The sequence below is a fragment of the Helianthus annuus genome, chromosome 5, assembly GCF_002127325.2.
Source record: "Helianthus annuus cultivar XRQ/B chromosome 5, HanXRQr2.0-SUNRISE, whole genome shotgun sequence".
In the NCBI taxonomy this organism is placed as follows: domain Eukaryota; kingdom Viridiplantae; phylum Streptophyta; class Magnoliopsida; order Asterales; family Asteraceae; genus Helianthus; species Helianthus annuus.
In genome coordinates, this window is record NC_035437.2 from 84,139,194 (window position 1) to 84,152,596 (window position 13,403).

Genomic DNA, 13,403 nt, shown 5'->3' on the forward strand with positions numbered 1-13,403 from the left:
AGTAATTTTATAACATTAAAGGCCCAATTTTCATTACTAATAACATAAGAAACCACGTGAATATATGACATACTTGACCAAATAGAAAATAAACGAACATATGAGAAAGCTACTAAGATTAATCGTTAATCTGTTGATCAGACAAAAATAATTAAAAACACTTACTTTTCGGGCATAAATATAAACGATCAACAAAATCTTTATTAGATAAAGCCAAAAGCAAACGAAATTGAAAAATGAAAAATGAGGTTGCGGACCTCATAGTTGAATGCCTTTGTACAATTCAATTAGAGAACAAAAAAAAGCTATTACTTATTTTTTATCATCATACGTATACTCCCCTAAAGAATAGTCCACACTTGTCTTACATTGTGCTGAGTTGATCTGTTTACGCCAAAACGAAAAAAACTAATAAAATGATTATAAACTCGCTTCACATGCCACAACCCCTGGTGCACTTATCTGTTGTACACTTCTCATAAATGTACAATACACTAATACACCAACAAAAAAATGCTAAGAGTGTGAGTTTGACCCAATTCAACCAGTCATACGCTTACTCGTAAAAAATAGTACACAACTCTCTCCAAGACTTTCCTAGCCGATCTGGCTAAGAACGAACTTGAAGAATTTTCGGCCCAAGTTATAGATGTCTCCATATGTAATTAGTACTTTCGACCCATCTCGTAAATATATTAGTTGATTTAGGTTAACTTTTTATCTCAAAAGAAGGGGTCATAACTTACACAACTTTTATTAAATGTCCAAAAAAAGGCTTAGTGCAACTAAATAAGATTTGTAGAATTAATAAAAATTACATAAACGACCAGTTTGTTTCAGGTAGGGAAAAATGAACTTAATATAAACACTATATCAACTATTTATATAACCCTATTCTTATCCTGTATAACCCTAGTCTTGTGATTAGGATACTCATCAAGTTTGGGTACATATACAATATCAATGCCACATAGTTTTAGTCAACCCCACCTGACTCGTATACAAAGTCAAACCAATGGAAATTTGAGGCTTTAAGATTATTCACATGCTTTTCAAGTTCAAAATCATGGGTATAACACCACTGAACTTTAAGATTATTTGCATACTTTAGAATTATTCACATGCAGTTTTGACCCGTTTAACAATAAAGGGTTGAATTAGGTTTACTTTTCATCTCTATTCTGAAATGGACAAAACTAAAGGTTTAAAATTATTGGCATAATATTGTTTTGTAAACATATGTAATACATTAGTTATTTACTAAATATTGGTAAAAAGGGTTTCTTGGCCAACCCGACCTTGTCGAACCAGCCCGACTAACACATCTTCCCAACTCTACTCATACATCTCACTAAAGAAGCACAGGAAGACACCATACCTTAGGCTGGCATTTACATGTGGACTTTAATTTTCCATTGATGTCTAAAATGGAGTTATTTTGGTAATCTCTGTGTAAAATAACAGTTAATATATAAGCAATAAAACTTTACATTAGTAAAAATAATGAAACTAAGGTTTGACTCTTGGCTTTCAAGAGTCAAAATTTGAAGTTATTAACTTTAACTCTATACAGAAGTGAAATTATATCATGCCTTATTTCTTATGGTAGAAGTATTGAGGCTATACTAAATGACTTGTTCTGCCACAAACCAGCAGAAATGGACCCGTTTAGAATATTGTTCTCCAAGGACCTACAATTTGTAAGGGTGTAAAGCAAGATGGACCTGCAATTTATAAAAGTTTTATTATTTAAGGCCATTGCACAAACCAGTATATGGTACTTGAGACGTATATGGTACTTGGACTCCCCATATTTCCCCTGAACCTTTTCCTAATCTGCAAGTCGGTATTCATAATACATGTATTCACCACACCTTTCATCATACACGAATCTATAAGAAGGTCAGGAAAGTAGTGTTAGGATATTTTGTATCGTGATTGTGAGCATATAGTGTTGGTAATTGACTAATTTTTAGTAGAACATGATCATGAACTTATAAGTTATAAAATTGTGTGCTTACCTAACTCGTTAACCTCCCTAATTAGAGAAATTACATGTCTCTCTATTATAGATTCAAAAAGCGAACACTTCAAGGTCCTACCCTGAACCAATACAACATATTCACTCAGCAAAACTAATAAAAAGTGCAACGCGTATTCTAATAAAAAAAGAACCCTAAGAACAATGCATAACTATAAAAATTGTTTAATAGTTGATGCTAGCTCAAGAAAACTAAACTTATCTTTTAAGGATGTTTAAACTCTTGAGCTTGGCATGACAGTGATCGCGTAAATAAGATATATTACACATTGGAAGAGAGCTTAATCAGCTAATGCTAAGTTAGAGCAGGAGAACAGTTATAAGATAAAAAAAGCAGGTAAAGAAAAAGTACCTCAAGAGCCCCATTGTGCATTCCAGAATCCCAACCATGAAGTGACAATAATAGAGATCAGCAAAGACTTTGAAATGATGGAAGCAACTTTTGCAAATATAGTTTGGGCACGGACTGTGTTGCCTCGCTAGTTATCTGGACGTTCCTGCAAGTCGAACACGAAAAGCCTATTTAGGTCATGATCAACAACAAAAAGGTTCATAAGATGCCTATTTAGGTAATTATCAGCACACAAAAAAGCGGACGGTAGTTTGGGCGGGAAAATGAAAAATGAATTAAAAGCGGGCGGTAGTGTGATTCAAAAGAAAAAAAGATACTAAGTAACCCTTCATACATTCCAAATAAAACATAAAGTGGACCGCATCAGAAGGAGAAAACAACATCAGGAGTGTTGAAGAGAGTTGACCAAGTTTTGACTGTAGTCCCAGAGCTTCTTCACCAATTCATAATCCGTTGCAAAGTTGCCTGCTGCGTATTCATTGCAGTCCTGAAAGTATTTCCCGCTCACCCCTTTTAGGTTCGGGTGCACTGCTAACATAGCAAGTCGTTGCCGCACCCTATATGTAATACATGAAGGTAAAGGTTTTCGTAAAATATAAATATTTCGAAAGAGAAAAGATTTCGGTAGATTTGATATTTGGCACTTAAACAACAATACATGTGGTGCAGTTTTCCATATGATATAAGTGAACAGCTTAAAAGTTCCTACCAAAAATTCTTATGCTTGTATGATTCAGATCTACATCTAGTCAATCAATTTCTTTTTTTGGCAAAAAGTTTTACAACAAATTAAAACCAACATCCCTAAAATCAAAAGGAGCCCTAGAATTAAAAAGAATCAAAAGCTTACATATAGTGCCAATCCTACAAATGAAATCCTTCGGTGGTCATTGCTAGATCTGCAATATAAGAATGGTTTTGTTATAACAAATCAAGTTTGAGTTCACACATATTTCAATCAATTTATTCTAAAGTATAAAATTCAAAATTCTTTTTTTGAATTTATCATCTTCCCTAATTGAGAGCCTAGCAGTCGCCCGCCCACATATAAATTCAAGATTCTTTTTTACATATTACAGTTTACAATCTAGACTAAAACTATACGGCTTTTCTCGGAATAAATAAAACGGTTGAATTGATATAATACTTACCTTGAACTGGAGTTCGATCGACTCCGGCGAAGCTTGACCTGAATGCTTGCGACTGCGGTGGTAAAAATAACTAATGGGCTATTCGGTTGTTATTACATTAGGGTTTTATGACCGGATAAATGATGAACACATAAACATAGAACACAAACATCATACCTGCAAATTTTATGACCGGATCTAAAAGAAATAAGAAGAACGATGATGTTAATAAGATTCGAATCAACGTTTTCTAAAACCAATAATCATCACAAAATCACTTTTTAAAATGTTTCAGATGAACATCATAGAATCATCAGAGGAATTTCAAGTTACAACAGTAAGGATGGAGAAGAAAACATACCTTATGCTCAGTTTCTTTAGATTGAAATATAGAGTTTTGAGAGTGAAAATCTGGTAAATGATATATCGATGACAATCTTGTTAATGATAGAACATAATCGTATGTGAAATCGTTGTTTAATGTTGATTCTTTTTGAAGAAAATGTGTCTGCGGCGCTAGGGTTTTGAAAGTGACGATAGAGAAAAGGAGTTCTGTCAGTTGTTGAATGAAAGGAACAAATGATTTTGGACTTTTAGAAGCAATATATACTCGGGTCAAAATCTGGATCCCGTATAACCTATTAATAAAAAAAGACCCATCCAGTTTCCCGCCAAAACCACATCTAAGAAGCCCTAATATTGCGCCATGTGTCCCATATTTTATTCATTTATTATATATAATATATATATATATATATATATATATTTGGTGAAATATATATATAACAGTTTAAAAAATCATACATCTAATACACAGTTCAACGAACAATAAAGACATACAAGTCTTACACACATTCAAGACAGAAGACTTATACTCAAGTCATTTACAAAGACCAAAGTGTCTAACAAATATAAGAACATTTGTAGGTCGCAACATTGTTCGAGACGACCACGCATAAGATCATAAACACGTACCATTCAAGGACGCAATATTGTAAGTTCATGTCCCCTATTCATTTTAAATGCTTTACAACTTTACAACTATCGGGGAAAATACATGTTCAATTGTATGTTAAGTCATGGAATGAAACACCTTAGATCATGTGCGATTAGGGTCATACATCTAAGCACCATTAATCCAGTTTGGACCTAGGTACAAGGGGTTAGATCTAATGGGTTTTGGCGAGCCCCATTCTTGGTCGTGGACCCATACAGAAGAGTGCATTTGTGTCCCAGTCGATAGTAGTCGACACAAAATCGTCTAGGTTTGGATTGCTTCCTAATTCGTTTCACATATTAATGTCCTCACGAAACATTAATGATCAACGATTTCATTGACGCTTTACATACTACATCATTACATACAGATACATCTTATACAACTCACATTTTATGGATACAGTTTATACAACTCACATTTTATGGATACATTTTATACAACTCACATTTTACAGATACATTTTACACAACTCACATTTTACAGATACATCTCATATAACTAAACTGCATGAACTCGCCAACTTTTGTTAATGTTTTCAAACTTAACATGTATTTCAGGAAATAAGTGGACCATGCTGACATTTCAGTCAAGGAAAGCAAGTATCAAGACTCCATGCCACCATTTGAAGGGCTTGCCCATTATATACTGCCTCTTTGCGGTGATATAGTAGTCAATAGTCAAAGCCTTAACATTTTAAGACTTACATTTTGATGTATAAAACAATGACAACTTATTTTCATTTGATGGTTTGTAACCAATACATTAAACTTATGTTGCGTTCTTTTGAAACGATTATGACAATGGCATTGGAGCTTGTTTTTATTCATTTATATGTTCACTTATATTGTTATGCAATGAGAACCGATCAGATCACACCTCGCGCTTCCGCTATGAGTGGGTGTGACAATTGAAGTTGATCTTGCTTAAAAAGTCAAATATGATAATAGACATTTATAGTTCTCACAAATGAAATCTAAGATGCTTATTTGAATGTGAGAAATTCATGACAAGAAGCTGATTGATAGGGGGAGCTTGATAAACAGTGTCAAATGGAAAGAAAGAAAGAACAAAGACCAGGAAAAGATCGTGGATATGAATTGTCAAGTGAAAGAATGCAAAGAGAGAGTCTATGTAACATCCTGGTTTTTGTCACTAGACTGTTTTGAGCAAATTAACTCGATGAGGTTTAACTATGAGACGGATAAAGATAGCAGCCGTAGTAATTTGGTTTTAGAAACTTTGAGGGGCCTGATTGCAGTTGAGTAAAAGTTGTTGTTATAATTCTTTAGGAACAAATGAAAATAGAATAGAAACTTGAAGGGCCTTGTTGGAAATATGGAAATATATATAAAAAAACATGAACCCTAGCTACCGAGAGTTGTTATTGCGGCTGATTAAAGGAACGAGAAAGGGAGAGAGTTCGAGGTAAGAGACGGAGGTGATTCGACCACGGTTTTCGAGCGGGCAACTTCAAATCACAATCAAGTAAACTCATTTATAGTTCTCGCATTCATTCGGTTCGATTTGTATGGGCTTGGACTAGGGTGCGTCTTGGGTGGTAAGGTGGTGCCGGGTGAATGATGGAGGTGGCTGCGATGGTGAGTAACGGTGTGTGATGTTGCAGGAATGGCTTGGTTGCGAAGTGGTGGTCCAACTATGGTGACCAACTACGATGATGGTGAAAGAGGATGACGGTTTACAATGGCGGCGACAAGTGGTAGGAAGTGATAGATGATGATGTTGGCGGTATGGGGTGACGGTGCGTGATGTCGATAAGGATGATGGTGTGCTCAGCTAGGGTGGTGCTGGTTTATTGTCGTGATGTTAGATGATGGTGGTGATGTAGACGGAGGAGATCGATGGCTGTGAAGATTGTGGTTGACGGCGTGTGAGGTGTGCGGTGATGGTTCCGGATATAGTGAATGGAAGCGAAGAGGTGGAGTGATTGGTGATAGCCATGGCGGGGTTTGCGGTTGTGGTTGCGACTCGATCAGAGGTAATGGAGGAGCCGAGGAGACCCGATGTGTTTGCGGTTACGACGATGACGTACGACTGTGTGCGGTTCATTAAGATGGTGCGTGATGGAGTTTTGGCTTGTAAGGGATGCCGTATGATGATGGTGATGTTACTCTTTAGACCGAAATCCATTAGTTGTTGCATGGTTAGAGGAATTCGCATGCATGGTGCCTGGGTATTGACTGGAATGGCGGTGATTAACTAAGAAATCACATTATGATGATGCTGATGGTTATGTGAGAAGGACTTGTGATGATTATAGATCATGGCACATGGTTTATGTGTTGTGATATGATCTTTTAGCATGATTACGTGAGAAGATGGCTAGGATTTTTGGGTTTGACTTATGGGGCATGGTATGTTTTCAAGCATGCAAGGAAAAAAATGATTATTATGGGAAGTTGGTTTCATGTTTGCCTTTAAAAAAAAGAAAGAAGAAATAGTAAAGATGGAAGATGCGTGATGCAGTATACAACGAAAAATGGTATAAAGAAAATGATCAGGTATTTTGGGTTTAATTAATTGTGGTCCTCATATTTAATTCATAATGGTTGATGATTTGAATAAAACATAATATGGCAACTATTTTCACGTGAAGGTGGAGATGAGGTTTTGGGTAGAGTAGACATGATTGGGTAATGATGGCATTATGATGAGGTGATGATTGATAGATGAAGAGTTAAATACTGATTAGTTAATGATGATTCTGATGATGGGTTGCGTAGGTTTAAGTGAGGTATGTGTGTGCATGGCTTGTAACCATGCATACATCCATGAATGCGAGATGGGTTCTCGGGTTCAAATGGGTCACGGGTGACCCGACTTGTGGTGCGTACGGATCACGGGTTCGGTCGGGTAGTCAAGTCTTGGAGACGAGTTTGGGTGCGCTTTTGGATTAGGATTCGCGTGACGGGGCGTAGTTCGAGGCAGTTTGATGTGTGGATTTAGAAGCTTCGCAACCGGTGAGTTCTTGAGCCCACTCTTTTAAATGTTTTTAAGTCTTTTGGGCTAATGTGCATGCTAAACTGGTATAATTATTTTTATAAAGGAAGTTGTGAAGTTCTTGTTACGAGTGTATAAAATTCATTTTTACTCGTTTATTTTTTTTTAGCATAAAACGCGAGTAGGGTTATATGTTTTTTTTATACCCACCAGTGTGATACTTATATTTTTATATGCTTTCATATATATAACAAAATAAATCTATATAGAGACATATTTATATATATAACTATATATAAATATACACATACTTGAGTTTATGAGGTGAAGAGGTATATATATTTAGGAGGTGTGTAGGTACGAAGGTATACGTACGATGGTTGAAGTATATATGTACACACTCGTATGTATTTGTATGTAAGTTTATGATGCCCTCTTTAAACTTTTTCAAAGTTTAGGGCTAACATGCATGTTAGATGTATTACTTGGATGGACACTTTTTTTTATGAAGTTGTATAGTTTATTTGTATTTACATACCAACTATACATGAGGATTATTTGCTTGCCCTTTTATGTGCTTGCATGTGATGTGTTGGGTCATGCCACAACCAGGTCGAACAGAGGAAGTACCCTAACAGTTTATCTGTCCTTGGGGCAAGAGGAAGTCCCCTAACAGTTTATCTGTCCTTGGGGCAAGAGGAAGTCCCCTAGCAGTTTATCTGCCCTTGGGGCAAGAGGAGATGAAAAATTCCTTTATCCCCTACTTTGTGTTTGGGATTTAAGGTGAGGAGATCTGTGTTGTGTGCTTGACTCATTAAAAGATGAATTTCAAATTTTGAGGATAAAATAAATATATTTATTTATTTCCATGATTAAGATGTTTTACAAGTGTTTATTTGTTAAATTATAAACTTGAACTCACTCAGCGTAGCTGACTTTTGCATGCACGTTAGTTTGATTTCAGGTTAACTGGATGAACGTTGACCTCTTGGATGTTGCATGAAGCTACCCGACATTTGAAGATGGCATTTCTAGTCGAAATCGCTTGTTTATGAACTCAATTACCATACATTAAATTTCGTATTTAAATTTAGATGTTTCACATGTTTCGAAAATTTGACTTTAATGTTTTCCGCTGCGTATTCTTTGAAGTTTTAAAATAAAAAAAAAAATAAATTTTAGACTGTTTTTGCAATGACGACCAACTGTGAGACACCCGGGTTTTGGGGTCTTACAAGTTGGTCTCAGAGCAGTAGTTCAAGAGATTCGGGAATCCCTTAATGCCTGGACTTGAACTGAGAATGGGATCAATGCTAGAAATGCCAATACGGGTAGCCGCACGCCAAGAGGTACTTTTTACTATATTGAAGTTTGGTTAGATTTTTTCATTGATGCTTAACGAATTGAGGGGATAGGTGGGAGGTTGATGCTATATTATGTGATTAGTTTGGAAATTTTACTATTGAGTGCCTAAAGGTATAATAAGTTAGATGGAATGTTAATGCCTTATGCTCAGGGGTGGGATGGAATTAATGTTTTCTCTAATCACTAGACGTGCTAGATGGAATCTCTACGTTTATTGGTACGTTAGGATGTTCTTCCTTTGAATGCCTAAGGGCATGATGTGTTAGGTAATATTCTGGTACCTTTATGCTTTGATGTATGCATTGATGTTTCTCATTGAGTGTTTAATTGCACCATATGGTAAATTGAATGTTAATACCCTTTTGGTTTGGAGGTAGGACATGATGCCTTCCCTGAATAGTTAATTTTCTGATTCGTCGGATAGAATGTTAATGTATTTATGCTTGACGTATGGTAGGATGTTTTTCTTGAGTGTCTATGTGTGCTACGTGGAAGGTAAAACACTAGTGTGATCGTGACAGGAAATGTTTAGAACGTCTGCGGTGACACGGACAACCAATAGCACTTGATCAACGTTGTTGGTAGTCTATTGTCACTTCTCATGTTCTGGATGATGGCCTGTAATGAATCATGCGAATTTTTTGCCTTGGGTGGGTTGTTAGTCATGGCTTGGGGTTGGCATTATGCTGATACACAAGGTTTCTTGCTACATGCATCCGGTGATTTAGATGTTTGTGTGTATAAATGTGGTTGTTGTTGGGTTATGTGTAGTTATACACGGTTGTGTGGCAACGCTCGAATAGCTTGAATTTGTATTAGCATGGTCTTTGTTGTGGTATAACAATCATTATTGACCAATTTATGTGAATAGACTAGTATGGACAGAGTTTGTGATTTCTCTGTTCTTGTGGTCTGGATGGCGCTTTGGGCATGTATGAATGTTATGATGATGTTATGTGTACGGTTAATTTAATGTAACATATAGAAAATGTGTAGATGTGTATAGCCTCGGTATGGTGTCTGGTGTAATCATTGGTACGACCCATGAAGGGTACGACCGTGTGAACCCTTATGGTACGTTGATGACGAGTAGTAACAGTCACAATTGAAGCACACGTATTTTCCCGGGTTTAGAAGTAGAATGAACGATGTACAAGGTCAGTTACTACACTTACCACTTTGCAAGTGTTATGCATTTCGTTGCTTAGAATGATATGAGGCATGATATACTTTTGTAAATGTTCTTCTTCAAGACATGCATTGAATAATGTAGTATGCATAAACGTAAGATGATAGTAATTGAACGCAAGAAATTGTTTTTCTATTGTGATGTGTGTCTTAGTGCCGGGATCGTATAGAGCTAAGACGTAACGTGTTATACGCTTGTTTTTGTTCTTGAAGGTGTTCTTCTACGCGATGTTTTTTTTGTGCATTACGTTAGCATTAGAACGTGTGGTACTGACTCGAGTTAGGGATGTCAATGTGAAGCATATCTTTTGCTTGCCCAAGCGGTTAGCAATGCAACAATTATGGAAGTGTAGCGGTGCTAAGGGATTCAACGTCGAGTGGTGGTGTAATGCGACAACCAACCGTGGAGGGTTTTTGTGTTGAAGACTTGGTCGGTGCATAATTCTGAGAATTTGCAGAGTAAGATTACTTGATGGAGACGAGACAACAGATGTTAGAGTTGAATGTTAAAAGCTGAACTCTAGGGAAAGATGAGAACAACTTGTGGGTTTCGTGCCCTAATAAGAAGACGATGATGATTTGGATAGTAGATCTTGTGTCTACATCAGTGGGCGTATAATAAATTATGAACAAGCCTCTGGAGATAATCAATTGAGGTAGAAAAGGTGCATGACGTTGTCAAACGTTTGGTAGATGATGCATGATTTTCTGATAATAATCGGACCTCAACTATTGGAGGTGATGCATAGTGAGGATGAATAGGTAAGCGCTTAGGTACTGAGGCGATATGGAATTTTGTTAACTATGACCGCTTCATTGACGTGAATGATGATGGTACCAGTGGGACATGGTAGGTATGTCGATAAGCTGGTGATAGCTACAAGGTTTGGCGGTATAAGCGAAGGTAACAATGACAAAAAGGACGATGACATTGGTTACGATATAGATAATGATAAGATGATTAGTTGTTATCTATGAAACCTTCATGCAAAGGAAAACACGTTAGGAGTTGTGGAGAATCACTCTAGGGTGAGAAACAAGCATAGACGCGAGTCATGAGTCATGGATGTCTAGCGAATACTAAGTCAACCGAAAAGTTGTAAAAGAAAAGTCTAAGCGAATGATACAATCCTTAAAGCTGAAAGCAAGGTGGATGAAACTCCTTTGACTACCATATATGGTAATCGAGATGTGGAACAAGGAAGTGATGATAACGATTACGATAGTGACTGAGTGTTGGTCACTAATGTAGTCATAAGACAATTGTGAGTACGTTCGTTTTTTTTAATTGACGGGATTCGAGGACGAATCCTCTTTTAAGGAGGGTAGACTTGTAACATCCTGGTTTTTGTCACTAGACTGTTTTGAGCAAATTAACTCCATGAGGTTTAACTATGAGACGGATAAAGATAGCAGCCGCAGTAATTTGGTTTTAGAAACTTTGAGGGGCCTGATTGCAATTGAGTAAAAGTTGTTGTTATAATTCTTTAGGAACAAATGAAAATAGAATAGAAACTTGAAGGGCCTTGTTGGAAATATGGAATTATATATAATAAAAACATGAACCCTAGCTACCGAGAGTTGTTATTGCGGCTGATTAAAGGAACGAGAAAGGGAGAGAGTTCGAGGTAAGAGACGGAGGTGATTCGACCACGGTTTTCGAGCGGGCAACTTCAAATCACAATCAAGTAAACTCATTTATAGTTCTCGCATTCATTCGGTTCGATTTGTATGGGCTTGGACTAGGGTGCGTCTTGGGTGGTAAGGTGGTGCCGGGTGAATGATGGAGGTGGCTGCGATGGTGAGTAACGGTGTGCGATGTTGCAGGGATGGCTTGGTTGCGAAGTGGTGGTCCAACTATGGTGACCAACTACGATGATGGTGAAAGAGGAAGACGGTTTACAATGGCGGCGACAAGTGGTAGGAAGTGATAGATGATGATGTTGGCGGTATGGGATGACGGTGCTTGATGTCGATAAGGATGATGGTGTGCTCAGCTAGGGTGGTGCTGGTCTGTTGTCATGATGTTAGATGATGGTGGTGATGTAGACGGAGGAGATCGATGGCTGTGAAGATTGTGGTTGACGGCGTGTGAGGTGTGCGGTGATGGTTCCGGATATAGTGAATGGAAGCGAAGAGGTGGAGTGACTGGTGATAGCCATGGAGGGGTTTGCGGTTGTGGTTGCGACTCGATCAGAGGTAATGGAGGAGCCGAGGAGACCCGATGTGTTTGCGGTTACGACCATGACGTACGACTGTGTGCGGTTCATTAAGATGGTGCGTGATGGAGTTTTGGCTTGTAAGGGATGCCGTATGATGATGGTGATGTTACTCTTTAGACCGAAATCCATTAGTTGTTGCATGGTTAGAGGAATTCGCATGCATGGTGCCTGGGTATTGACTGGAATGGCGGTGATTAACTAAGAAATCACATTATGATGATGCTGATGGTTACGTGAGAAGGACTTGTGATGATTATAGATCATGGCACATGGTTTATGTGTTGTGATATGATCTTTTAGCATGATTACGTGAGAAGATGGCTAGGATTCTTGGGTTTGACTTATGGGGCATGGTATGTTTTCAAGCATGCAAGGAAAAAAATGATTATTATGGGAAGTTGGTTTCATGTTTGCCTTTAAAAAAAAGAAAGAAGAAATAGTAAGGATGGAAGATGCGTGATGCAGTATACAACTAAAAATGGTATAAAGAAAATGATCAGGTATTTTGGGTTTAATTAATTGTGGTCCTCATATTTAATTCATAATGGTTGATGATTTGAATAAAACATAATATGGCAACTATTTTCACGTGAAGGTGGAGATGAGGTTTTGGGTAGAGTAGACATGATTGGGTAATGATGGCATTATGATGAGGTGATGATTGATAGATGAAGAGTTAAATACTGATTAGTTAATGATGATTCTGATGATGGGTTGCGTAGGTTTAAGTGAGGTATGTGTGTGCATGGCTTGTAACCATGCATACATCCATGAATGCGAGATGGGTTCTCGGGTTCAAATGGGTCACGGGTGACCCGACTTGTGGTGCGTACGGATCACGGGTTCGGTCGGGTAGTCAAGTCTTGGAGACGAGTTTGGGTGCGCTTTTGGATTAGGATTCGCGTGACGGGGCGTAGTTCGAGGCAGTTTGATGTGTGGATTTAGAAGCTTCGCAACCGGTGAGTTCTTGAGCCCACTCTTTTAAATGTTTTTAAGTCTTTTGGGCTAATGTGCATGCTAAACTGGTATAATTATTTTTATAAAGGAAGTTGTGAAGTTCTTGTTACGAATGTATAAAATTCATTTTTACTCGTTTATTTTTTTTTAGCATAAAACGCGAGTAGGGTTATATGTTTTTTTTATACCC

General features: G+C 37.4%; 1 long non-coding RNA gene across 6 annotated transcripts; it reads right to left on the reverse strand.

Annotated features, from left to right (window-relative positions):
• Positions 1-951: 951 nt before the first annotated feature.
• Positions 952-4,089, reverse strand: LOC118492278. 6 transcript variants are annotated; one of them, XR_004892942.1, is made up of 7 exons: positions 3,885-4,089; positions 3,545-3,700; positions 3,244-3,292; positions 2,728-2,950; positions 2,394-2,538; positions 2,022-2,103; positions 956-1,892 (listed from the first exon to the last, which is right to left on the reverse strand). It is a non-coding gene; the product is annotated as an uncharacterized LOC118492278 (long non-coding RNA). The 6 variants fall into 6 exon arrangements; XR_004892940.1 differs by having other exon boundaries at positions 3,545-3,721; XR_004892939.1 differs by having other exon boundaries at positions 957-1,691; positions 1,769-1,892; positions 3,545-4,089.
• Positions 4,090-13,403: the final 9,314 nt, after the last annotated feature.